Raw genomic sequence first — 26,853 nt, 5'->3', positions numbered from 1 at the left:
ATTGATGAGAAAAATAAATACTTAATGCATTTTAGAATAAGGCTGTAAGGTAACAAAATGTGTAAAATGTCAAGGGGTCTGAATACTTTCCGAATGCACTGTATATCTATGATCAGCCACATGTCTTTTACTAGAACAACCCCAGAAGTGAGCCTTCCAGAATTTCAACTGTCCAGTATCTACAATAGAGCAGAATCCTCTATGACCTTTTTGATAATTGCAGGGGAGTTCTAAAGTTGACCACATGTTTGAAAGTGAGGTAAGTGAAGATGGAGGAAGTAGTCTGTGTTTATACCATTACAGGTACATTAGGCTTACCTCTGCTAAACATTAATAGAAGGGAAGCAGGATATGGTCACATTGCGTCTGGTAAAGGTCAATTATGTCTTTGAGAGCTGTTCGAACATATCAGTTTTGTCTGGGTTAAAACTGTTTACACAACAACAACACTCTAAAAAGCAACACTCCATGATGCGAACTGATAAATTCAGGGAATTACAACAGAAACAGAAAGTGCCAGGAGTCATCATCAGAAGCACCATCAGGCTGCCTTGTCACTCCAGCAGCCCTAATCAGTGCTTTCCTTTCCATCTTGGTTTACCCATGTAAGTCACAGACACCTGCCATGGGCTGCACTAAAGGCTTTCCACAAACACTTACAGTGCCTTCAGAATGTAGTCACACCCCTTGACTTTTTCCCGCCACAAATTGTATAACAAGGTGGTATTAAAATGGATTGAATTGTCATTTTTTGTCAATTATTTACACAAAATACACTGTAATGTTGAAGTGGAAGTCAAATTGGAACATTTGTTAAAAATACATATACAAATAAAAGCACTAATATACTGTATCTTGATTAATTAAGTATTCAACCACCTGAGCCAATACATTTTAAAGTAACCTTTGGCAGAGATTACAGCTGTGAGTCTTTCTGGGTAAGTCTCTAAAAGCTTTGCACACTGGGATTGTATATTATTAGCTTTTAAATTCTTCAAGCTTTGTCAAGTTAGTTGTTTATCATTGCTAAACAGACATGATCAAGTCTTGCCATAGATTTTCAAGCAAATTTAAGTCAAAACAGCTTTGGTAAGCAACTGTGTATTTGGCTTTGTATTTTAGGTCATTGTTCTGCTGAAAGGTACATCTGTCTCCCAGTGTCTGTTGGAAAGCAGACTGAACCAGATTTTCCTCTAGGATTTTACCTGTGTTTAGCTCTATTTGGTTTATTTTTATCCTAAAAAAAGTCCTAGCCCTTGCTGATGACAAACATACCCATAACATGATGCAGCCACCACCATGCTTGAAAATATAAAGAGAGGTACTCGGTGATTTTCCCCAAACATAACAATTTGGATTCAGGACATAAAGTCAATTTCTTTGCCACATTTGTTTTCACAGTTTTATTTTAGTGCTTTATTGCAAACAGGATGCATGTTTTGGAATATTTGAATTATGTACAAGCTTCCTTCTTTTCACTGTCATTTAGGTTAATATTGTGGAGTAATTAAAATGTTGTTAATCCATCAGGTGAAATCCCTGAGCGGTTTCCTTGTTCTCCCCGGCAACTGAGTTAGGAAGGGCGCCTGTATCTTTGTAGTGACTGGGTGTATTGATACACCATCCAAAGTGTAGTTAATAACTTCCTCATGCTCAAAGGGATATTGAATGTCTGTTTGTTTTTTTACCCATCTACCAATAGGTGCCTTTCTTTTCAAGGCATTGGACAACCTCCCTGGTCTTTATAGTTGAATCTGTGTTTGAAATTCACTGCTTGATAGAGGGACCTTACAGATAATTGTATGTGTGGGGTACAGAGATGAGCTAGTCATTCAAAAATCATGTTAAAAACTAATATTTTACACAGAGTCCATGTCCAACAAGTATTATATGACTTGTCAACCATATTCTACTCCTTAACTTATTTATGCTTGCCATAACAAAGGGTCTGAATACTTATTGACTAAAGACATTTTAGATTTGAATTTTTATTAATTTCCAAGAACATAATTCAACTTAGACATTATGGTATTGTGGTGTATTGTAGGCAGTAAAATAAAATCTAAATGTAATCCATTTTAATTGCAGGCTGTAACACAGCAACATTTGCAATAAGTCAAGGGGTGTGAATACTTTTTGAAGGCTCTGTAACTAGACCCAGTCATACAGCAGGGCATAAATGGACTTTACATTAGCTCCATCATGTTAATGAATGTATATGGAGATAAAACTAATACCTTTCACTCCCTCTCATTACAGAAATACCATTGATAATAATTAAGTTATGAATATGTGTGGCTGGTAAGATTACTTTTTCACACATAATATGCAAGTATTTCCAGACTCAGAGCTCTTTTGCAACAAGTTCATGGGGATCCTGAGTGACAAAAATACATGTTAGCAGAGTTGTCTCAGCCTATGTCCTTTTTCATCATTGTTCACATTTCTCAGAGTGTGTGGTGTCATAATAAACTTGAGAATCTTCGCACATCCAGGACCTCTAAACCAGCTGGTGTCAGAGGAAGGCCCTAAAAATGGTCAATGACTCCAGCCACCAAGTCATAGAATGTTCTCTCTGCTACCACACGGCAAGCGGTACTGGAGCACCAAGTCTGGGAAGAAAGGCTCCTGAACAGCTTCTACCACCAAGCCATAAGAATGCTGAGCAGTTCATTAATTGCCACACAGACTATTTGCATTGACACCCTTTTTATTTGCACTGACTCTCTTACACTGGCTCTATGCACACTCACTGGAATCTACCCAGACCCTCACACATACTACACTGACACTCCAGCACAAACATACACACGCACACACTACATACGCTCACACACAAAAAAAACACACACATATGCATATTGACGCCCCCCCCCCTTCACACACACATACTTTCACACTCTCTCACACTCTTCACATACACTGCTGTTACTTGGTTTATTATCTATCCTGATTACCTAATAATTTGTATCCCTACCTACTGTACATGCACATATTACCTCAACTACCTCGTAACCCTGCACTTTGACTCGGTACCAAGTACTTTTATATAGTCTCGTTAATATTTTCTTTGGTCTCAATATATTGTACTTTGACAAAAACTACCTCCCTTGAGTAATAGCTTTTATTAGGACAATTCTTGATGCATTAAGTTCAAATTCAATTTGTATTGTACTCTTAAGCATTATTCAAAAATAAGGTAACAGTTGAAGTGTACAAAAAATATAGAATAGCCTAACATGGAAAGGGGGATACCTAGTCAGTTGTACATCTGAATGCCTTCAACTGAAATGTGTCTTCTGCATTTAACCCAACCCCTCTGAATCAGAGAGGTGCGGGGGGCTGCCTTAATCGCCCGGGGAACAGTGGAGCTATTATCCACTCTCTTTCAAAGCCTAAACGTTACCAAATCCGTATCAAATGTGAACATCCAAGGAGTCAAAGTATTACATTGTGTTTCAGCCTATGGCTAATAAAGATGTCACTATTTCTACTGCTTTCCCTGTTTCTTTTCCACAGTGATGGCCTTCTCAAGGTAAACGTAGGAGCTGAGCAATTCCTATATTCTGTACTGCTATGTGCCATCAAAGTCTGGTGAAGTCACAGAAGCCAAGAGCATTAAGATTGTTATTGTGGGGGAAATCACATTTAAAGTGATATATAAGTGATCATTTAAAGTGATACTGAACTTAAAATCAAAGGTGATGGCTGTTTCAAAACTCACATTTTGGAAGGAAAGCCTTCTGTTAAATACCCCAAAAATTTGTATTGTCGTAGAAATTCAGTACTGAGAGAGACTTGGTAATTTCTTAGAATTATTTAATATCGATGAATTATTGAAATAATGAGGCTGGTCGACCACCCACCCTTGAGTGTTGGACCGAGTAACCTAACCTTTACAGAAATGCAGAGTACTATACACAGTTGAAGTCAGAAGTTTACATACACTTATGTTGGATTCATTAAAACTCATTTTTCAACCACTCCACAAACAACGCGGTCACGACAACGCAGACAAAAATTCCAAATTATATCCATAAATGTACACAGAAACATGTCAAAGTTTTTTATAATCAAACCTCAAGGTGTTTTTCAAATATCTATTCGACCGGGACAGTTGGCTTTTCACTAGGACCGGGAGTAACAATGTCTGCCTCTCTCTTTTGCGCACAAATCACTCTGAGAGCCCCCACCTGTCCACTTATGCAATGTGGTCGTTCACGCTCATTCTTCAAAATAAAAACCTGAAACTATGTCTAAAGGCTGTTGACACCTTAGGGAAGCCATAGAATGGAATCTGGAATCTGGTTGATATGGAATCTGGTTGATATCCCTTTCAATGGGCAATAGGGATGCATAGAAAGACAGGGGTTTCAAAATGAGAGTCACTTCCTGATTGGATTTTTCTCAGGCTTTTACCTGCAATATTAGTTCTGTTATCTTATAGGGGGCGCTATTTTAATTTTTGGATGAAAAACGTTCCCGTTTTAAACAAGATATTTTGTCACGAAAAGATGCTCGACTATGCATATAATTGACAGCTTTGGAAAGAAAACACTCTGACGTTTCCAAAACTGCAAAGATATTGTCTGTGAGTGCCACAGAACTGATGTTACAGAAAAAACCCAGATAAAAATCCAATCAGGAAGTGCTGCATTTTTTGAAACCGCCTCATGCCAATGACTCCTTATATGGCTGTGAATGGGCCACCAATGAGCTTAGGCTTTCTGTCGCTTCCCCAAGGTGTCGACAGCATTGTGACGTATTTGTAGGCATATCATTGGAAGATTGACCATAAGAGACTACATCTACCAGGTGGTCGCTTGGTGTCCTCCGTCGCAATTATTGCATAATCTCCAGCTGCAGTATTTTTCCGTTTGCTTCTGATGAGAAGCCAACTGCCACCACTGATAGATTATCGAATAGATATGTGAAAAACACCTTGAGGATTGATTCTAAAACAACGTTTGCCATGTTTCTGTCGATATTATGGAGCTAATTTGGAAAAAAGTTTGGCGTTGTAAATGACTGCATTTTCCGGTCTTTTTCTTAGCCAAACATGATGAACAAAACGGAGCTATTTCGTCTACACAAATAATATTTTTGGAAAAAAATAAACATTTGCTATCTAACTAAGAGTCTCGTCATTGAAAACATCCAAAGTTCTTCAAAGGTAAATGATTTTATTTGAATGCTTTTCTTGTTTTTGTGAAAATGTTGCCTGCTGAATGCTAGGCTTAATGCTATGCTAGGCTATCAATACTCTTACACAAATGCTTGTGTAGCTTTGGTTGAAAAGCATATTTTGAAAATCTGAGATGACAGTGTTGTTAACAAAAGGCTAAGCTTGTGTTGGAATATATTTATTTCATTTAATTTGTGATTTTCATGAATAGGAAACGTTGCGTTATGGTAATGAGCTTGAGGCTATGATTACACTCCCGGATACGGGATTGCTCGTCGCTAGAGGTTAAACTCACAGACAATATTTTGACAGTTTTGGAAACTTTAGAGTGTTTTCTATCCTAAGCTGTCAATTATATGCATATTCTAGCATCTGGTCCTGAGAAATAGGCCGTTTACTTTGGGAACGTTATTTTTCCAAACATAAAAATAGTGCCCCCTAGCTTCAAGAGGTTAAGTAAATAATTGTTTACTGTCACGCCCTGACCTTAGAGAGCCTTTTTATGTCTCTATTTGTTTTGGCCAGGGTGTGATTTGGGTGGGCATTCTATGTTCTTTATTTCTATGTTTCTATATTTTGGCCGGGTATGGTTCTCAATCAGGGACAGCTGTCTATCGTTGTCTCTGATATGGAATCATACTTAGGCAGCCTGTTTTGCCACCTTAGGTTGTGGGATGTTGTTTTGTTTTGTTTCTTAGCTCTGTGTAGCCTTCAGAAAGTGACGTTCATTGTTCTTTGTTGTTTTGTTTTGTTTGGTGTTCAGATTTAATAAAGAATCATGAACACGTACCACGCTGCACCTTGGTCCACTTCTTCCGACGAGCGTTACAGTTTACTATTAATATCAAACAAATCAGGTAAGTATGTAATTTTTCTATCACAGTATATAGCAATTTTCCTGCAATTTCAAGGAACCAATATGGATTGGTACATTCAAAAATAAAAACACTTAAAAATTAATCAAAGCATAGGTCTTGCAATATTTTACGAGGTACCACTTCATATGAAAAAGCACAGCATGGTTATTTTAGAGGAAGATAAAAAATAAGAGAACACTTCTAGAAATCCTCTTTCCCTCCTTTTACTGTAAATACATTCAAAATACATGAAGGAGGAGATTATGTTCTGCAGTGATGTAAAGTACTTAAGTAAAAATACTTTCAAGTACTACTTAAGACATTTTTTGGGGTATCTGTACTTAACTTTACTATTTATATTTCAATACATTCCTGAAGAAAATAACATAGTTTTTACTCTATACATTTTCCCTGACAACCAAAAGTACTTGTTGCATTTTGAATGCTTAACAGGATAGGAAAATGGTCAAATTCACACACTTATCAAGAGAACATCCCTGGTCATCTCTACTGCCTCTGATCTGGCGGACTCACTAAACACAAATGCTTAAATTGTAAATATTTCTTGTGTTGGAGTGTGCCCCTGGCTCTCTGTAAATCAAAACAAGAAAATGGTGCCATGTGGTTAGCTTAATATAAGGAATTTGAAATGATTTATACTTACTTTTGATACTTTAGTATATTTTAGCAATTACATTTACTTAAGTATATTTAAATCCAAATACTTCTAGACTTTTACTCAAGCAGTATTTTACTGGATGACTTTTACTTGAGTCATTTTCTATTAAGGTATTTTACTTTTAAACAAGTATAACAATTGCGTACTTTCCCCCATCACTGAAGTTCTGTCCTTTCATCCACATTACTTAAATGTCTCAGATCTTTAATTGATTTACAACCCGTGACAGTCAATGTTTTTCAAGAGGTTGAAACCGAGGGTCTTTTTTCTTGTCTACTACTAAACACCCCAATCATACAGATACTGTATAGCTCTCCCATGGCTTGTGAACCCAGGACAGGAGAATAGGCTACCTCCATCATGAGAGTGTGATTTCTAATCACCTCCACCACACAGAGGCCAGGCTATTGAGTTCATAGTACTTCAGCCCCCATAACAAATAGTTATCGAATCCCTAAACTCCCTATCCAGCTATCTGTTCAACATCTGCCCACAATTACAAAATATGTGAGCTGGCCACTGCATAACCTATTCAAGGAATAGAAAAACAAATGCTTGTTGCAAGGTCAGATATTTGTGCCCTCGTTGCCCCTCATACAACTAATGATGTGCACGAAGGAGGATCCATGGCACAACTTCGCTATAGTAATGACACGACACACCAAAAGCCACAAGTTAATAGCAGAGCAGAGCAGATATTTAGGTGGGTGTTAGCCTAATGGTTTAAGCAAACAATATTTAAAATGAAATTAAGCCTTTGGCATTCCTCTGGAGGTAGAAGTGTGGGTTGAAGTGAGATGTTAATTATAGCAAGTTCATTTCAGGATAGACATAATTTGACCTGGTGAAAATCTGTTTGATAAACACAGAGGCTTTTTACAAAAAACGACACACTTGAGAAACTCGGGATGGTTTCTAGGATACTAACTACATCATTATGACAGTCCTCAATTAACAGCATTTGACTATTCAATGTTAGCTCCCGACAGACTGTAAATGCTATATAGTAAGTAATACATGCATACAATCACAAAACGGTAGCAAAGAAAAAGGACACTAATCAATTTTGACTTTACAAAGCTGAGTAGCCAACGTAATATATTCCATAATAATATGCACTGTCAAAGACTCATTTGAATGGAAATCAGCATGACTAATACTGCTGTCATCAGAGTGTCTGCCTGGTCCAGATAGCTTGTGGGAGGGAAAATGATTGACTGTGGCCAAACCTGCAGGTCCGCTCTTCTGGGAAAGTCAATCTGCCAGCCAGCCTCCCTTTCTAGGCTGATTGCATTCAAACCTGCAATCTTATACCGGAGCCATGGCACAGAAAGTCAATAGAGGAACAATGGTGGAAGGCAGTGACCCCCAACCTACCATTCCCAGGAGTTCGCATCACCCGGTATTATGTAGGACAGTGGCAGTCATGACATTTAAGATGAGGGAGGACTATTTTTCATGATCATGGCATTATTTCTATTACAGCATATTGGATGACTGTCATTCACAATCCATTCACCCAGCTGAATGTAACATTGATGGGTTAAGTCTACTTCATGATACTCACATTTTCCCTATACCCATCATGAGGTTGCTACATCCTAGCCTATGAATTAAAGTTAACAACCTAAACTACCGGTGAAAAGTTTTAGAACACCTACTTATTCAAGGGTTTTCTTTATTTCTACATTGTAGGATAATAGTGAGGACATCAAAACTATGAAATGACACATATAGTAACTAAAAAAGACGTAAACAAATCTAAATATTTTATTTTTGAGATTGTTCAAATAGCCACCCTTTGCCTTGATGACAGCTTTGCACACTCTTGGCATTCTCTCAACCAGCTTCATGAGGATGAGGTAGTCACCTGGAATGCATTTCAATAACAGATGTTCCTTCTTAAAACCTGTTGGTATTAGGGGGCAGTATTTTCATTTTTGGAAAAATAACGTTCCCAAATTAAACGGGATATTTTGTCAGGACAAGATGCTAGAATATGCATATAATTGACAGCTTAGGATAGAAAACACTCTAAAGTTTCCAAAACTGTAAAAAATATTGTCTGAATATAACAGAACTGATGTTACAGGCGAAAGCCTGAGAAATCCAATCTGGAAGTGACTCATCTTTTGAAAGCCCTGCGTTCCGATGCGTCCCTATTGAGCTGTGAATGCCCTATCAACCAGATTACGCTTTCTACGTATTCCCCAAGGTGTCTACAGCATTGTGACGTAGTTTTACGCATTTATGTTGAAGAATACCCGTAGGCGGCTTCATTGCGCAAGTGGTCACCTGATGCTCCCAGAGAAATTCTCGCGTAAAATACAGAGGTAGCCATTATTCCAATCGCTTCTACTGAGAAACCAATTGTCCCGGTTGATATATTATCAAATAGATATTTGAAAAACACCTTGAGGATTGATTATAAACAACGTTTCAATTTCTCAGCCAAACGTGAAGAACAAACAGAGCTATTTCGCCTACAAAAATAATATTTTGGGAAAAAATGAACTCTGGCTATCTACCTGGGAGTCTCGTGAGTGAAAACATCCAAGTTCATCAAAGGTAAACTATTTAATTTGATTGCTTTTCTGATTTTCGTGACAAGGTTGCCTGCTGCTAGCAAGGCATAATGCTATGCTAGGCTATCGATAAACTTACACAAATGCTTGTCTAGCTTTGGCTGTAAAGCATATTTTGAAAATCTGAGATGACAGGATGATTAACAAAAGGCTAAGCTGTGTTCCAATATATTTCACTTGTGATTTTCATGAATAGGAATATTTTCTAGGAAGATTTATGTCCGTTGTGTTATGCTAATTAGTGTCAGATGATGACAACGGTCCCGTTCACGGGATGGGGTGTCACTAGAGGTTCAAAGTACATTTGTGGAATTTCCTTAATGCGTTTGACCCAATCAGTTATGTTGTGCTGTATACAGAAGATTGCCCTATTTGGTCAAAGACCAAGTCGATATTTGTTATTTTTTTATTTATTTCACCTTTATTTAACCAGGTAGGCTAGTTGTCATTTACAACTGCAACCTGGCCAAGATAAAGCATAGCAGTGTGATCAGACAACAGAGTTACACATGGAGTAAACAATAAACAAGTCAATAACATAGTAGAAAAAAAATAATCTATATACATTGTGTGCAAAAGGCATGAGGAGGTAGGCAATAAATAGGCCATAGGAGTGAATAATTACAATTTAGCGGATTAACACTGGAGTGATAAATGATCAGATGTGCAGGTTGGTGTGCAAAAGAGTAGAAAAGTATATCAAATGAAAACAGTATGGGGATGAGGTAGGTCAATTGAGTGGGCTATTTACCGATAGACTATGTACAGCTGCAGCGATCGGTTAGCTGCTCAGATAGCAGATGTTTAAAGTTGGTGAGGGAAATAAAAGTCTCCAACTTCAGCGTTTTTTGCAATTCGTTCCAGTCACAGGCAGCAGAGAACAGGAAGGAAAGGCGGCCAAATGAGGTTTTGGTTTTAGGGATGATCAGTGAGATACACCTGCTGCAGCGCGTGCTACGGGTGGGTGTTGCCATCGTGACCAGTGAACTGAGATAAGGCGGAGCTTTACCTAGCATGAACTTGTAGATGACCTGGAGCCAGTGGGTCTGGCGACGAATATGTAGCGAGGGCCAGCCGACTAGGGTATACAGGTCGCAGTGGTGGGTGGTATAGGTGCTTTAGTGGTGGGTGGAAAGGTGCTTTAGTAACAAAACGGATGGCACTGTGATAAAATGCATCCAGTTTGCTGAGTAGAGTGTTGGAAGCTATTTTGTAGATGACATCGCCGAAGTCGAGGATCGGTAGGCTAGTCAGTTTTACTTGGGTAAGTTTGGCGGAGTGAGTGAAGGAGGCTTTGTTGCGAAATAGAAAGCCAACTCTAGATTTGGTTTTGGATTGGAGATGTTTGATATGAGTCTGGAAGGAGAGTTTACAGTCTAGCCAGACACCTAGGTACTTATAGATGTCCATATATTCTAGGTCAGAACCATCCAGGGTGGTGATGCTAGTCGGGCGTGCGGGTGCAGGCAGCGAACAGTTGAAAAGCATGCATTTGGTTTTACTAGCGTTTAAGAGCAGTTGGAGGCCACGGAAGGAGTGTTGTATGGCATTGAAGCTCGTTTGGAGGTTAGATAGTACAGTGTCCAAGGAAGGGCCAGAAGTATACAGAATGGTGTCGTCTGGGTAGAGGTGGATCAGGGAATCGCCCGCAGCAAGAGCAACATCATTGATATATACAGAGAAAAGAGTCAGCCAGAGAATTGAACCCTGTGGCACCCCCATATAGACTGCCAGAGGACCGGACAACATGCCCTCCGATTTGACACACTGAACTCTGTCTGCAAAGTAGTTGATGAACTTAGAAAAACCGAGGCTACTGAGTCTGCCGATAAGAATATGGTGATTGACAGAGTCGAAAGCCTTGGCCAGGTCGATGAAGACGGCTGCACAGTACTGTCTTTTATCGATGGCGGTTATAATATCGTTTAGTGCTGAGGTGCACCCGTGACCGGCTCGGAAACCGGATTGCACAGCGGAGAAGGTACAGTGGGATTCGAGATGGTCAGTGATCTGTTTGTTAACTTGGCTTTCGAAGACCTTAGATAGGCAGGGCAGGATGGATATAGGTCTGTAACAGTTTGGGTCCAGGGTGCATCCCTCTTTGAAGAGGGGGATGACCGAGGCAGCTTTCCAATTCTTGGGGATCTCCAAAGCTAGATGGGGGGCGATCAACTCACAGATGATGTCAAGGGCACAGTTGGGAGCCGAGGGGGATCGGTAGCAGGCAACAACAGTGAGAGACTTATTTCTGGAGAGATTAATTTTTAAAATTAGAAGTTCGAACTGTTTGGGTATGGACCTGGAAAGTATGACATTACTTTGCAGGCTATCTCTGCAACCCCTCCCCCTTTGGCAGTTCTATCTTGACGTAAAATGTTATAGTTGGGTATGGAAATCTCAGAATTTTTGGTGGCCTTCCTAAGCCAGGATTCAGACACGGCAAGGACATCAGGGTTGGCAGAGTGTGCTAAAGCAGTGAGTAAAACAAACTTAGGGAGGAGGCTTCTGATGTTGCCATGCATGAAACCAAGGCTTTTTCGATCACAGAAGTCAACAAATGAGGGTGCCTGGGGACATGCAGGGCCTGGGTTTACCTCCACATCACCCGAGGATCAGAGGAGGAGTAGGATGAGGGTGCGGCTAAAGGCTATCAAAACTGGTCGTCTAGAGCATTGGGGACAAGGAATAAAAGGAGCAGATTTTTGGGCGTGGTAGAATATATTCAGGGCATAATGTGCAGACAGGGGTATGGTGGGGTGCGGGTACAGCGGAGGTAAGCCCAGGCACTGGGTGATGATAAGAGAGGTTGTATCTCTGGACCTGCTGGTTATAATGGGTGAGGTCACTGCATGTGTGGGAGGTGGGACAAAGGAGGTATGAGGAGTGGAACTAGGGGCTCCATTGTAAACTAAAACAATGTTAACTAACCTGAACAACAGTATACAAGGCATATTGATATTTGAGAGAGACATACAGCAAAGTAATTGCAGGTGTTGATTGGGAGAGCTAGCTAAAACAACAGGTGAGACAACAACAGCTAGTCAGCTAACACAACAACAGCAGGCAAACTGGCGATGACTAGGCAGAGAGGGTCGGATTAACTACACACAGACCCTGAGTTCGCGGCTGGGGCCGACAGATAAAACATAAATAAACAGAATGGAGTACCGTGACTAATGGACAGTCCAGCAGGCATCAGCTATGTAGCCAAGTGATCATAGTGTCCAGGGGGCAGCAGTAGATGGAACAGGCGATGCTAGCACGCGGGCGTTTTAAAGTTAGTAGCTCAAGGCTAGTAGGTGGGTCTGCTCAGACGGAGGCCGGTTGAAGGCACAGCGGATTTTATTTTATTTATTTATTTTATTTATTTAATTATTTTAACTTTATTTAACCAGGTAGGCAAGTTGAGAACAAGTTCTCATTTACAATTGCGACCTGGCCAAGATAAAGCAAAGCAGTTCGACAGATACAACAACACAGAGTTACACATGGAGTAAAACAAACATACAGTCAATAATAAAGTATAAACACGTCTATATACAATGTGAGCAAATGTGTTACGGTGAGTGAATGAGGACCCAAAAGCGAACTAACTTAAACAGAGCTTCTTTAATAACCAAACATAGGTAGGCTCAGATAGACCGGCAGATTCCGACAGGACAGGACAAGGTTACAGCAAACATGACGATAGTCTGGCTCAGGCATGAAACACAACAAACAAGAATCCGACAAGGACAGGAACAAAAACAGAGAGAGATATAGGGGACTTAATCAGAGGGAAAAAGGGAACAGGTGGGAAACGGGGTGAATGGGTAGTTAGGAGGAGACAAGGAACAGCTGGGGGAAAGCGGGGGAGAAAAGGTAACCTAATACGACCAGCAGAGGGAGACAGGGTGAAAGGAAAGGACAGAGACACAACATGACAATACATGACAGTACCCCCCCACTCACCGAGCGCCTCCTGGCGCACTCGAGGAGGAAACCTGGCGGCAACGGAGGAAATCCTCGATCAGCGCACGGTCCAGCACGTCCCGAGAGGGAACCCAACTCCTCTCCTCAGGACCGTACCCCTCCCAATCAACGAGGTACTGGTGACCACAGGACGCATGTCCAAAATCCTGCGGACCCTGTAGATGGGTGCGCCCTCGACAAGGATGGGGGGGGGGGGGGGGAGACGAGCGGGGGCGCGAAGAACGGGCTTAATACAGGAGACATGGAAGACCGGGTGGACGCGACGAAGGTATCGCGGAAGAAGAAGTCGAACTGCGACAGGATTAATGACCCGAGAAATACGGAACGGACCAATGAACCGCGGGGTCAACTTGCGAGAAGCCGTCTTAAGGGGAAGGTTCTGAGTGGAGAGCCAAACTCTCTGACCGCGACAATATCTAGGACTCTTAGTTCTACGCTTATTAGCAGCCCTCACAGTCTGCGTCCTATAACGGCAAAGTGCAGACCTGACCCTCTTCCAGGTGCGCTCGCAACGTTGGACAAAAGCCTGAGCGGAGGGAACGCTGGACTCGGCGAACTGAGATGAGAACAGCGGAGGCTGGTACCCGAGGCTACTCTGAAAAGGAGATAGCCCGGTCGCAGACGAAGGAAGCGAGTTGTGGGCGTATTCTGCCCAGGGGAGCTGTTCTGACCAAGACGCAGGGTTGCGAAAAGAAAGACTGCGTAAGATGCGACCAATAGTCTGATTGGCCCGTTCTGCTTGACCGTTAGACTGGGGGTGAAAGCCGGAAGAGAGACTGACGGAAGCCCCAATCAAACGGCAAAACTCCCTCCAAAATTGAGACGTGAATTGCGGACCTCTGTCCGAAACGACGTCTGACGGAAGGCCATGAATTCTGAAAACATTCTCGATGATGATTTGTGCCGTCTCTTTAGCAGAAGGAAGCTTAGCAAGGGGAATGAAATGAGCCGCCTTAGAGAACCTATCGACAACCGTAAGAATAACAGTCTTCCCCGCTGACGAAGGCAGTCCGGTGACAAAATCTAAGGCGATGTGAGACCACGGTCGAGAGGGAATGGGCAGCGGCCTGAGACGGCCGGCAGGAGGGGAGTTACCGGACTTAGTCTGCGCGCAGACCGAACAAGCAGCCACGAAACGACGCGTGTCATGCTCCCGGGTGGGCCACCAAAAACGCTGGCGAATGGAAGCAAGCGTACCCCGAACGCCAGGGTGGCCGGCTAACTTGGCAGAGTGAGCCCACTGAAGAACGGCCAGACGAGTAGGAACGGGAACGAAAATAAGGTTCCTAGGACAAGCGCGCGGCGACGGAGTGTGAGTGAGCGCTTGCTTTACCTGCCTCTCAATTCCCCAGACAGTCAACCCGACAACACGCCCCTCAGGGAGAATCCCCTCGGGGTCAGTGGAGGCTACTGAAGAACTGAAGAGACGAGATAAAGCATCAGGCTTGGTGTTCTTAGAGCCCGGACGATAAGAAATCACGAACTCGAAACGAGCGAAAAACAGCGCCCAACGCGCCTGACGCGCATTAAGTCGTTTGGCAGAACGGATGTACTCAAGGTTCCTATGGTCAGTCCAAACGACAAAAGGAAGGGTCGCCCCCTCCAACCACTGTCGCCATTCGCCTAGGGCTAACCGGATGGCGAGCAGTTCGCGGTTTCCCACATCATAGTTACGTTCCGACGGGGACAGGCGATGAGAAAAATACGCGCATGGGTGGACCTTGTCGTCAGAGAGGGAGCGCTGAGAAAGAATGGCTCCCACGCCCACCTCTGACGCGTCAACCTCGACAACGAACTGTCTAGAGACGTCAGGTGTAACAAGGATAGGAGCGGATGTAAAACGATTCTTGAGGAGATCAAAAGCTCCCTGGGCGGAAACGGACCACTTAAAGCACGTCTTGACAGAAGTAAGGGCAGTGAGAGGAGCTGCCACCTGACCGAAATTACGGATGAAACGACGATAGAAGTTCGCGAAGCCGAAAAAGCGCTGCAGCTCGACGCGTGACTTAGGGGCGGGCCAATCAATGACAGCTTGGACCTTAGCGGGATCCATCTTAATGCCTTCAGCGGAAATAACAGAACCGAGAAATGTGACGGAGGAGGCATGAAAAGTGCACTTCTCAGCCTTCACAAAAAGACAATTCTCTAAAAGGCGCTGGAGGACACGTCGAACGTGCTGAAGATGAATCTGGAGTGACGGTGAAAAAATCAGGATATCGTCAAGGTAAACGAAAACGAAGATGTTCAGCATGTCTCTCAGGACATCATTGACTAGTGCCTGAAAGACAGCTGGAGCGTTAGCGAGGCCGAAAGGAAGAACCCGGTATTCAAAGTGCCCTAACGGAGTGTTAAACGCCGTCTTCCACTCGTCCCCCTCCCTGATGCGCACGAGATGGTAAGCGTTACGAAGGTCCAACTTAGTGAAAAACCTGGCTCCCTGCAGGATCTCGAAGGCTGAAGACATAAGAGGAAGCGGATAACGATTCTTAACTGTTATGTCATTCAGCCCTCGATAATCTATGCAGGGGCGCAGAGACCCGTCCTTCTTCTTGACAAAAAAAAACCCCCGCTCCGGCGGGAGAGGAGGAGGGGACTATGGTACCGGCGTCAAGAGCTACAGACAAATAATCCTCGAGAGCCTTACGTTCGGGAGCCGACAGAGAGTATAGTCTACCCCGGGGGGGAGTGGTTCCCGGAAGGAGATCAATACTACAATCATACGACCGGTGTGGAGGAAGAGAGGTGGCCCTGGACCGACTGAACACCGTGCGCAGATCGTGATATTCCTCCGGCACCCCTGTCAAATCACCAGGCTCCTCCTGTGAAGAAGAGACAGAGGAAACAGGAGGGATAGCAGACATTAAACATTTCACATGACAAGAGACGTTCCAGGAGAGGATAGAATTACTAGACCAATTAATGGAAGGATTATGACAAACTAGCCAGGGATGGCCCAAAACAACAGGTGTAAAAGGTGAACGAAAAATCAAAAAAGAAATGGTTTCGCTATGATTACCAGAAACAGTGAGGGTTAAAGGTAGCGTCTCACGCTGAATCCTGGGGAGAGGACTACCATCCAGGGCGAACAAGGCCGTGGACTCCCTTAACTGTCTGAGAGGAATGTCATGTTCCCGAGCCCAGGTCTTGTCCATAAAACAGCCCTCCGCCCCAGAGTCTATTAAGGCACTGCAGGAAGCTGACGAACCGGTCCAGCGTAGATGGACCGACAAGGTAGTGCAGGATCTTGAAGAAGAGACAGGAGTAGTAGCGCTCACCAGTAGCCCTCCGCTTACTGATGAGCTCTGGCTTTTACTGGACATGAAGTGACAAAATGACCAGCAGAACCGCAATAGAGACAGAGGCGGTTGGTGATTCTCCGTTCCCTCTCCTTAGTCGAGATGCGGATACCTCCCAGCTGCATAGGCTCAGCTCCCGAGCCGGCAGAGGAAGATGGTAGTGATGCGGAGAGGGGGGCAACGGAGAACGCGAGCTCCTTTCCACGAGCTCGGTGACGAAGATCAACCCGTCGCTCAATGCGAATAGCGAGTTCAATCAAGGAATCCACGCTGGAAGGAACCTCCCGGGAGAGAATCTCATCCTTTACCTCTGCGCGGAGACCCTCCAGAAGACGAGCGAGCAAAGCCGGCTCGTTCCAGCCACTGGAGGCAGCAAGAGTGCGAAACTCAATAGAGTAGTCTGTTATGGATCGATTGCCTTGACATAGGGAAGACAGGGCCCTGGAAGCCTCCTCCCCAAAAACAGATCGATCAAAAACCCGTATCATCTCCTCCTTAAAGTCCTGATACTGGTTAGTACACTCAGCCCTTGCCTCCCAGATTGCCGTGCCCCACTCACGAGCCCGTCCAGTAAGGAGAGATATGACGTAGGCGACACGAGCAGTGCTCCTGGCGTAAGTGTTGGGCTGGAGAGAAAACACAATATCACACTGGGTGAGGAACGAGCGGCATTCAGTGGGCTCCCCAGAGTAACACGGCGGGTTATTGATTCTGGGCTCCGGAGATTCGAAAGCCCTGGAAGTGGCCGGTGGATCGAGGCGGAGATGGTGAACCTGTTCTGTGAGGTTGGAGACTTGGGTGGCCAGGGTCTCAACGGCATGTCGAGCAGCAGACAATTCCTGCTCGTGTCTGCCTAGCATCGCTCCCTGGATCTCGACGGCTGAGTGGAGAGGATCCGAAGTCGCTGGGTCCATTCTTGGTCGGATTCTTCTGTTACGGTGAGTGAATGAGGACCCAAAAGCGAACTAACTTAAACAGAGCTTCTTTAATAACCAAACATAGGTAGGCTCAGATAGACCGGCAGATTCCGACAGGACAGGACAAGGTTACAGCAAACATGACGATAGTCTGGCTCAGGCATGAAACACAACAAACAAGAATCCGACAAGGACAGGAACAAAAACAGAGAGAGATATAGGGGACTTAATCAGAGGGAAAAAGGGAACAGGTGGGAAACAGGGTGAATGGGTAGTTAGGAGGAGACAAGGAACAGCTGGGGGAAAGCGGAGGAGAAAAGGTAACCTAATACGACCAGCAGAGGGAGACAGGGTGAAAGGAAAGGACAGAGACACAACATGACAATACATGACAAAATGAGGTGAGAAGGGAGGTAAAGGCAAAAAAGGCCTTGGTGGCAAGGTAAATACAATATAGCAAGTAAAACACTGGAATGGTAGTTTTGCAATGGAAGAATGTGCAAAGTAGAAATAAAAATAATGGGGTGCAAAGGAGCAAAATAAATAAATAAATTAAATACAGTTGGGAAAGAGGTAGTTGATAGGGCTAAATTATAGGTGGGCTATGTACAGGTGCAGTAATCTGTGAGCTGCTCTGACAGTTGGTGCTTAAAGCTAGTGAGGGAGATAAGTGTTTCCAGTTTCAGAGATTTTTGTAGTTCGTTCCAGTCATTGGCAGCAGAGAACTGGAAAGAGAGGCGGCCAAAGAAAGAATTGGTTTTGGGGGTGACTAGAGAGATATACCTGCTGGAGCGTGTGCTACAGGTGGGAGATGCTATGGTGACCAGCGAGCTGAGATAAGGGGGGACTTTACGTAGCAGGGTCTTGTAGATGACATGCAGCCAGTGGGTTTGTCGACGAGTATGAAGCGAGGGCCAGCCAACGAGAGCGTACAGGTCGCAATGGTGGGGAGTATATGGGGCTTTGGTGACAAAACGGATTGCACTGTGATAGACTGCATCCAATTTGTTGAGTAGGGTATTGGAGGCTATTTTGTAAATTACATCGCCAAAGTCGAGGATTGGTAGGATGGTCAGTTTTACAAGGGTATGTTTGGCAGCATGAGTGAAGGATGCTTTGTTGCGAAATAGGAAACCAATTCTAGATTTAACTTTGGATTGGAGATGTTTGATATGGGTCTGGAAGGAGAGTTTACAGTCTAACCAGACACCTAAGTATTTGTAGTTGTCCACGTATTCTAAGTCAGAGCCGTCCAGAGTAGTGATGTTGGACAGGCGGGTAGGTGCAGGTAGCGATCGGTTGAAGAGCATGCATTTAGTTTTACTTGTATTTAAGAGCAATTGGAGGCCACGGAAGGAGAGTTGTATGGCATTGAAGCTTGCCTGGAGGGTTGTTAACACAGTGTCCAAAGAAGGGCCGGAAGTATACAGAATGGTGTCGTCTGCGTAGAGGTGGATCAGAGACTCACCAGCAGCAAGAGCGACCTCATTGATGTATACAGAGAAGAGAGTCGGTCCAAGAATTGAACCCTGTGGCACCCCCATAGAGACTGCCAGAGGTCCGGACAACAGACCCTCCGATTTGACACACTGAACTCTATCAGAGAAGTAGTTGGTGAACCAGGCGAGGCAATCATTTGAGAAACCAAGGCTGTTGAGTCTGCCGATGAGGATGTGGTGATTGACAGAGTCGAAAGCCTTGGCCAGATCAATGAATACGGCTGCACAGTAATGTTTCTTATCGATGGCGGTTAAGATATCGTTTAGGACCTTGAGCGTGGCTGAGGTGCACCCATGACCAGCTCTGAAACCAGATTGCATAGCAGAGAAGGTATGGTGAGATTCAAAATTGTCGGTAATCTGTTTGTTGACTTGGCTTTCGAAGACCTTAGAAAGGCATGGTAGGATAGATATAGGTCTGTAGCAGTTTGGGTCAAGAGTGTCCCCCCCTTTGAAGAGGGGGATGACCGCAGCTGCTTTCCAATCTTTGGGAATCTCAGACGACACGAAAGAGAGGTTGAACAGGCTAGTAATAGGGGTGGCAACAATTTCGGCAGATAATTTTAGAAAGAAAGGGTCCAGATTGTCTAGCCCGGCTGATTTGTAGGGGTCCAGATTTTGCAGCTCTTTCAGAACATCAGCTGAATGGATTTGGGAGAAGGAGAAATGGGGAAGGCTTGGGCGAGTTGCTGTTGGGGGTGCAGTGCTGTTGACAGGGGTAGGAGTAGCCAGGTGGAAAGCATGGCCAGCAGTAGAAAAATGCTTATTGAAATGTTCAATTATGGTGGATTTATCAGTGGTGACAGTGTTTCTTATCTTCAGTGCAGTGGGCAGCTGGGAGGAGGTGTTCTTATTCTCCATGGACTTTACAGTGTCCCAGAACTTTTTTGAGTTAGTGTTGCAAGAAGCAAATTTCTGCTTGAAAAAGCTAGCCTTGGCTTTTCTAACTGCCTGTGTATAATGGTTTCTAGCTTCCCTGAACAGCTGCATATCACGGGGGCTGTTCGATGCTAATGCAGAACGCCATAGGATGTTTTTGTGTTGGTTAAGGGCAGTCAGGTCTGGGGAGAACCAAGGGCTATATCTGTTCCTGGTTCTAAATTTCTTGAATGGGGCATGTTTATTTAAGATGGTTAGGAAGGCATTTTTAAAAAATATCCAGGCATCCTCTACTGACGGGATGAGGTCAATATCCTTCCAGGATACCCTGGCCAGGTCGATTAGAAAGGCCTGCTCGCTGAAGTGTTTCAGGGAGCGTTTTACAGTGATGAGAGGAGGTCGTTTGACCGCTGACCCATTACGGATGCAGGCAATGAGGCAGTGATCGCTGAGATCTTGGTTGAAGACAGCAGAGGTGTATTTAGAGGGGAAGTTGGTTAGGATGATATCTATGAGGGTGCCCATGTTTAAGGCTTTGGGGAGGTACCTGGTAGGTTCATTGATCATTTGTGTGAGATTGAGGGCATCAAGTTTAGATTGTAGGATGGCTGGGGTGTTAAGCATGTTCCAGTTTAGGTCGCCTAGCAGCACGAGCTCTGAAGATAGATGGGGGGCAATCAGTTCACATATGGTGTCCAGAGCACAGCTGGGGGCAGAGGGTGGTCTATAGCAGGCGGCAACGGTGAGAGACTTGTTTTTAGAGAGGTGGATTTTTAAAAGTAGAAGTTCAAATTGTTTGGGTACAGACCTGGATAGTAGGACAGAACTCTGCAGGCTATCTTTGCAGTAGATTGCAACACCGCCCCCTTTGGCAGTTCTATCTTGTCTGAAAATGTTGTAGTTTGGAATTAAAATGTCTGAATTTTTGGTGGTCTTCCTAAGCCAGGATTCAGACACAGCTAGAACATCCGGGTTGGCAGAGTGTGCTAAAGCAGTGAATAGAACAAACTTAGGGAGGAGGCTTCTAATGTTAACATGCATGAAACCAAGGCTATTACGGTTACAGAAGTCGTCAAAAGAGAGCGCCTGGGGAATAGGAGTGGAGCTAGGCACTGCAGGGCCTGGATTCACCTCTACATCGCCAGAGGAACATAGGAGGAGTAGAATAAGGGTGCGACTAAAAGCAATAAGAATTGGTCGTCTAGAACGTCTGGAACAGAGAGTAAAAGGAGGTTTCTGGGGGCGATAAAATAGCATCAAGGTATAATGTACAGACAAAGGTAAGGTAGGATGTGAATACAGTGGAGGTAAACCTAGGTATTGAGTGATGAAGAGAGAGATATTGTCTCTAGAAACATCATTGAAACCAGGAGATGTCATTGCATGTGTGGGTGGTGGAACTAATAGGTTGGATAAGGTATAGTGAGCAGGACTAGAGGCTCTACAGTGAAATAAGCCAATAAACACTAAACAGAACAGCAATGGACAAGACATATTGACATTAAGGAGAGGCATGCTTAGTCGAGTGATCAAAAGGGTCCAGTGAGTGGAGAGGTTGGTTGAGGGTCACGGCGATTTAGACAGCTAGCCAAGCCAACCGGTAGCAAGCTAGCATAGGATGGAGTCTGTTGTTAGCCACCTCTTGCGTTCGGTCAGTAGATTAGTGGGGTTCCGTGAGGTAGAGGGGATTAATCCAAATCACACAACAACAACAAAAATAAGAACAATAGATATAGTTATAGAGGCCCGAGAAGAAAACATAATAATAATAAAAATAAATAAATTGTCCGATTGTCTATTCAGATAGCAGCCGGTAAGACATGGATGGAGTATTCGTCGGCAGACCAGACGTGCTGGTGCGGCGGGGCACCGTGTCGACAGAGAATCAAAGCCAGATGGCGAAAGAGGTAATGTAGAAATGTGTTTGCTAGCCGGGAGATGTGCCTGGCTCACGGCTAACTGGTGCTAGCTTTGTGGCAGTGGCGTTAGCCACTATAGCCAATCGGTAGCAGCGGTGATCCGGTGCCAAGGTCCAGAGTTTACAGCAAGGATCCGGTGGAGTATTGGGCTCTAGCCGTGTATGAGTGGGGTTCGGGTGAACAGCTGAGTAGGCCCGGGAGGTGGGCCTCGGGGATTATGGCAAGAACAGCTCAAATAAGCAAAGAGAAACGACAGTCCATCACTACTTTAAGACATGGGTAGTTAATACGAAAAATGTAAAGAACTTTGAAAGTTTCTTCTAGTGCAGTCACAAAAACCATCAAGAGCTTTGATGAAACGGGCTCTCATGAGGACATGAATGGAAGCCCCAGAGTTACCTCTGCTGCAGAGGAGAAGTTCATTAGAGATTGCATCCCAAATAAATGCTTCACAGAGTTCAAGTAACAGACACATTTCAACAAACTGTTCAGAGGAGAATGAGTGAATCAGGCCTTCATGGTCAAATTGCTGCAAAGAAACCACTACTAAAGGACACCAATAAGAAGACAAGACTTGCTTGGACCAAGAAACACGAGCAATGGACATTAGACTGGTGGAAATTTCTCCTTTGGTCTGGAGTCCAAATTGGAGATTTCTGGTTCCAACTTCGTGTCTTTGTGAGATGCAGTGTTGGTGAATGGATGATCTCCACATGTTTTTCCCACCGTAAAGCATGGAGGAGGTGGTGTTATGGTTTGGAGGTGCTCACTGTCTGTGATTTATTTAGATTTCAAGGCACACTTAACCAGCATGGCGACCACAGCAGTGATACTCCATCCCATCTGTTTTGGGCTTAGTGGGACTCCAGGCTGTGTACGGGCTAGTTTACCAAGAAGGAGAGTGATGGAGTGCAGCATCAGATGACCTGGCCTCCACAATCCCCCGATCTCAACCAAATTGAGATGGTTTGTATTTATGAGTAGCTGCTGCCAAAGTGTCCGGCAAAATTAAGGCAGTTATACAATTTTAAAAACATTAAAATACATTCATTACAGAATTCACAACACACTGAGTGTGTGCCCTCAGGCCCATACTCCACTACCACATATCTACAACGCAAAATCCATGTCTACGTGTGTGTTTTGTATGCATGTTGTCATGTGTGTGTATATATGTGTCTGTGCCTATGTTTGTGTTGTTTCACAGTCCCTGCTGTTCCACAGGTGTATTTTTACCTGCTTTTTAAATCCTCTATACCAGGCGGTGTCAGAGGAAGGACCTAAAAATTGTCAAAGACTCTAGCCTCCCTAGTCATAGACTGTTCTCTCTGCTACCTCATGGCAAGCAATACCGGAGCACCAAGTCTAGGTCCAAGAGGCTTCAAAACAGCTTCTACCCAGAGCCATAAGACTCTGGAACAGCTAATCAAATGGCTACCCAGACTATTTGCACCCACCTCCCTACGCTGCTGCGACTCTCTGTTATTATCTATGCATAGCCACTTTAATAACCCTACCTTGATGCAAGAGCACAAAAAAGAGCTTTGAGGACACCTCACCCTGGGTGAACTTGATGGAAGATTTGGGTTTAGATGATGCATAGACACAGCCACCAGAAGCACAGCAACTAATAATAGCACTGCCACCTCATGACACAGCCACCTGAAGCACTGCAACTAGCAACTAGCACTGAAGTGCAACTTGCACTTCAGTGCGAGGATACGCTGCTTTAAAAATACAATTCAGAGCATGGGCTAACTTGGTCCTGAAGAAAGAGTATATAAGAAGCATGCTTTCAATGGAACAATTGTATCTCTTGACTTCTGATTTCTGAACGAGACATACTGAGACTACTACCCAGTACCCTCCTTGCGCTGAATACATCCACCTCCTAACCGGAGTGGATAAATAGCATCAGTGGTGTTACAAAGGGTCTTGATCTCCAACCGTTCTCTTCACTAATCAGTAAATCACAGGACAAACTTCTAGTAGGGGAAATGGATACATATCTGACTTTCATACTCTAGAACAATTGTATCGCTTGACTTCTGATTTCTGAACGAGACATACTGAGACAACTACCCACTACACTCCTCGTGCTGAATATATACACCCCCTAACCAGGGTAGATGAATAGCATCGGGGGTGTTACAAAGGGTCTTGATCTCAAACCGTTCTCTTCACTAATCAGTAAATCATAGTACAAACTTCTAGTAGGAGAAACAGATACTGAGTGATTGGATGAGCCTCAAAGAACATACTCTTTGGGGACCAACCAGGTCAACCTACGTTAAGGTAATTAACCGCTTGTTGTAATACATAAGGCATTAATAGTAGTAAGTATTTTGATTATTGTTGATGTTATAGATTAAGGACAAAAAATAAACTGAAAAACGTGTACAACTGTGTGAATTGCAAACATTGAATAAAAAGTAGAAACTAGACCCAAAACCCTAGGGGAGAGAACACCTCTGACACTCCCAATCCAGGGAAACAAGTCTAGTTTCTACACTAAAGACAATAAAACGGTTTGGACAGAATAATCATTTTATTGTAACAGGTATCCTCTATATTAATACTCAAGTAGTATTAGTCGACAGACAGACTGTAAATTGTAACCAAGGTATAGCATACAAAGGGAAAGTGAAAGTAAAGCAAGAGGTACTCTAAGTCTGATTTGATATTATCTAAGATCCCGAAACCACGACGACGGGGGTACCTTAACGGTCCTGTAGCAAAATCCCCTACCGCGACAACCTGCATGTACATAATTACCTCGCCAACGGTGCCCCCGCGCATTGACCCATTGACTCTGTACCGGAAACCCTTGTATATAGCCCCACTATTGTTATTTCCTGCTGCGGGATGATGGGACGCCTATGCAGCGCCTTGTCACGATCGCAAATTTGAGAGAAACAACAAATGTTGGCACATATAAGTGTCTTATATCGGCTGAAAGCTTACATTCTTGTTAATATAACTGCACTGTCCAATTTACAGTAGCTATTACTGTGTAAAATTGCCATGCTATTGTTTGAGGAGAGCTCCTAACCACAACACTTTTTTTCACCGCGGTAGGGTTTGATAAATTCACCTCTGAAGATGAAATATGTAACTTACTTACATTCTGAAATCTTGCTCTGATTTATCATCCAAAGGGTCCCAGAGATAACACGAAGTGTCGTTTTGTTAGATGAAATCCTTTTTCATATCCTAAAAAGCTCCATATAGCATGCACTATCGATTTTGTATTTCCATTCGTTCAGTTTGCAAAGAAAGGAATCTGTGAAAATCTAACCCTAAACAATGTTTCAACCAGTCAAATCACGTTCGTATTTTTTCCTCAGATCCTAGAATGTAACCAGACTTCACTATATCATTAGGGGTGTAGTATATCCTATAGGACACCCAAATTTGGTCAGAGAGCGACGCCTTCATAGCACACCGATGACGCTGGCGTACTTCACTCGATCGACTGTAACTTTGTCAAATAAGCACCAATCTGGGTCAAACAAAGCTAGCTAGATAGCCAATGAGCTGGGCTTCACAGAAAACCCCATATATGTCGCAAAATGTAGCTGCTAACCTTGTGCGACAGCAAGGCTTTTCCTTTTGGATAAAAATTATAAGAATATGGAGCGTTATGAAGTCTTAAACTGGTTGTTTGCAAATGTTGAATTTATAATATGGTTACTAATACTGGAAAAGCTTAATCAACGTCCAAGTATACAGATTTGTCGATATTCTTGCAGAAAAATGGAATGTGAATGTAAATGTCTCCTTTACAATTTGCCCAAGTGTACCTGGGTGACTTCAAACAAAAATGTAATGTAGTTTGCTCATACTTCAAGTTATCCGTCTGAAACTTTGCACATACACTGCTGCCATCTTGTGGACACCATCGGAATTGCAACCAGCTTGATGGCTAGATGGAAAAAAATAAGTTCATACGATAGTTCGGAAATGCAATTCCTCAAAATGTTCTCAACCTTTCTGTTGCCTTAAAATAAAATAAATTGTGTTTTTTTTCTTTGTATTTTCTTCAACCAGATCTATTGTGTTATATTCTCCTACATTCAATTCACATTTCCAGAAAGTGTTTCCTTCCAAATAGTACCAAGAATATGCATATCCTTCATTCAGGGCCTGAGCGACAGGTAGTTCGATTTGGGTATGTAATTTTTGGTGAAAATTGAAAAAAAGGGAGCTATCCCTAGGAAGCTCTTTAATTATTAGTTTTCCTGATCTCTTACTTTTTTTAAAGTATTTTCTTGAAACTGCATTGTTGGTTAAGGGCTTGTAAGTAAGCATTTCACTGTAAGGTCTACACCTTTTTGTATTCGGTGCATGTGAAAAAATACAATTTGATTTGATTCTACTGCTTGCATCAGTTACCTGATGTGGAATAGAGTTCCATGTAGTCATGGCTCTATGTAGTACTTGTGCACCTCCCATTGTCTGTTCTGGACTTATCGACTGTGAAGAGACCTCTGGTGGCATGTCTTGTGGGCTATGCATGGGTGTCCGAGCTGTGTGCTAGTATTTTAAACAGACAGCTCGGTACTTTCAGCTTGTCAACACCTCTTACAAAAACAAGTAATGATAGAGTCAGTCTCTCTTCCACTTTTAGCCATGAGAGATTGACATGCATGTCATTAATGTTAACTCTCCTTGTACTTTTAAGGGCCAGCTGTGCTGCCCTGTTCTTAGCCAACTGCAATTTTCCCAAGTCCCTCTTTGTGGCACCTGACCACACTACTGAACAGTAGTTAGATGCGACAAAACCAGGGCCTGTAAGGACCTGCTTTGTTGATAGTGTTGTTAAGAAGGCAGAGCAGTGCTATGTGCTATTATGGACAGACTTCTCACCATCTTAGCTACTGTTGTATCAATATGTTTTGACCATGACAGTTTTACAATCCAGGGTAACTCCAAACAGTTTAGTTCCCTCAACTTGCTTAATTTCCACATTATTCATTACGAGATGTAGGGTTTAGTGAATGATTTGTCCCAAATACAATGCTTTTCTTTTTGGAAATATTTAGGACTAACTTATTCCATGTTA

Source organism: Oncorhynchus mykiss, chromosome 17 (assembly GCF_013265735.2).
Source record: "Oncorhynchus mykiss isolate Arlee chromosome 17, USDA_OmykA_1.1, whole genome shotgun sequence".
NCBI classification, from domain to species: domain Eukaryota; kingdom Metazoa; phylum Chordata; class Actinopteri; order Salmoniformes; family Salmonidae; genus Oncorhynchus; species Oncorhynchus mykiss.
Note: the sequence above shows the minus strand (reverse complement) of the source record.